Source organism: Chrysochloris asiatica, unplaced genomic scaffold, assembly GCF_000296735.1.
Source record: "Chrysochloris asiatica unplaced genomic scaffold, ChrAsi1.0 scaffold00103, whole genome shotgun sequence".
Classification (NCBI taxonomy): domain Eukaryota; kingdom Metazoa; phylum Chordata; class Mammalia; order Afrosoricida; family Chrysochloridae; genus Chrysochloris; species Chrysochloris asiatica.
The window spans coordinates 7767495-7769882 of NW_006408621.1; positions in this window are offsets into that span (position 1 = coordinate 7767495).

Consider the following 2388-nt stretch of genomic DNA (forward strand, 5'->3'; position numbering starts at 1 on the left):
ATTCAGTGTTTCCATGTTCTGTTCGAACAACTGCCTCTTGTACAGATTCCTCATGAGCAAAATTAAGTGTTCAGGAATACTCATACTTCGCAATGTTGTCCATAGCTTGTCATGATCCACACAATCGAAAGCCTTGGCGTAGTCAATAAAGCACAGGTATACATCTTTCTGGTATTGTCTGCTTTCAGCCAAGATTCATCAGACATCAGCAATGATATCCCTCATTCCACGGCCTCTTCTGAATTTGGCTTGAACCTCTGAAAGTTCTCTGTCAATGTATGCTTACAGCCATTTCTGTATTACCTTTAGTAAAACTTTACTCGTATGAGATATCAAAGAGATTGTCCTATGATTTCCACATTCCGTTGGGTCACCTCTCTTTGGAATGGGCACAAATACGGATCTCTTCCAATCAGTCGGCCAGATTAGTTGTCTTCCAAATTTCTTAGCAGAGATGAGTGAGTGCCTCCTGTGCCCTCACTTTCTTCAAAGATTTCAATTTTTATTCCATCAATTCCAGGTGGCTTGTTCTCTGCCATGTCCTTCAATGTACCTTGGACTTCCTCCTTCAATATCATTGGCTTTTGATCATTTGCTACTTCTTGAAACAGTTGAACAACAACCAGTTCCTTTTGGTACAGTGACTCTGTGTATTCCTTCCATTTTCTTTTGATGTTTTCTGCATCATTCAGTAATTTGCCCAGAGAATCTTTCAATAACGAAAGTCGAGGCTTGAATTTTTTCTTCAGTTCCCCCAGCACAAGAAATGCTGAGTGTGCTCTTCCTTTTTGGTTTTCTGACTCCAGATCTTTGCACATTTTGTTATAATATATGGCTTTATCTTCTCAAGCTGATCTTTGAAATTTTCTGTTCAGCTCTTATACCTCCTCATTTTTTCCATCTGCTTTAGCATCTCTATGTTGGAGAGCAAGTTTCAGTGTCTCTTCTGATATCCATTTTGACCTTTTCCTTCTTTCTTGACTTCTTAATAAATTTTTGCTTTCTTCCTGTATGATTAGTTTATAGGGCAGATCATCAGTTTAACATTCAACAAATCATACACCTTGTTTCCTTACAATGATTATAATCCCCTCCATGTACCATCAGTTAACAGTATTTCTCTCTATTCACGTTAGCTTTTTTAAAACAAAACAAGAAAAACACTCAGGCATATATAATAATTTACAGTTCTAAAGGGCATATTCTGCAAGTCAGCCTCCTGGCCACCAGCTCTTAGTCTTTCTCTTCCCATGAATCTAGAGTACTCAGCCGCTCCCCCTCTCCCTGACTCCATCTCTGCCTCCATCTCTGGTGTAGCTGCTTCTCTGGATAAGGTCCCGCATTCTGCTTGTGCTCTTCCCCCTTGATGGTCCTGGGTTCTTTGTTTCTGGATGGTAAGAGTAACCACTCCCCTGTTTTTGTTACAAAACTTCTACCTTTGCAATTGTGACAGTCGCAATTAGTCATGATAACAATTATTCATTAATTGAATCATAGGAATCTTATCCCCATCTCTTTTTTTTGTTGTTGTTATTATTAATATTTATTGTTGAAATATTAAAATGAGAAATAAAACAATAATTCACTATTGCCAAGGTTATGAGTCTTGCTATGGCGCTGGACTGCAAAGTCGGTTTGAACTGCAATGTTGGTGGTTCAAGCTCACCTGCTGATCCATGCAAACCCTATACACGGTCGCTATGGGTCGAATCCAACTCGACAGCACATAATAACAACAACATTCAAGAATGTAATGTCCTAACCAATCCCCATCTCTTTTAACCAGACCCATCTAGACAAGATGAAAACTATTCAGTGGGGACTCTTTCTTCCCTCATGCACTCTGAAACTAAACTCCATCCTGAAACCTTGTAAACCAGTCACTCCATGCCTTTATTGCCCCTTCATTTTAGGTAGCCAATGTCTAAGTTGCCCATCCATATCTACCCTGTGTACAGAGGGGATAGCATTGATACTTGATGTGAAGAAGACTCCTTCCCTCTCTGTCGGTATTTAGAGTTACTACCTCCATGTGTATAGGTCAGATTAATTAAATTTTAGCATTTTACCCTTGTTTTCTAAGTCTTCCCTCAATTTAAGATAGTCTATTTTATCCTGTTATCTAGCTGACCTCACCACCTGGTTCTCTGTTCCTATGTGTTTACGTTCTTTCACTTTGTAATTGTTTTGCTCATAACTGACCACCCAGATCTTCTGTTCTTATAATTTTATTCTGTTCTTGGCTCTTCCATTTGTGGATAGAGTTCAGGGTGATACTGCTATGTACGTCTTTCTCTGATTGTTGTCTGTTCTTGTTGGTTCTCAGTCCACAGAACTTCCTTTAGGATGTTTTACATAGTAGGATTGGCTTTGGCAAAATCCCTTAGC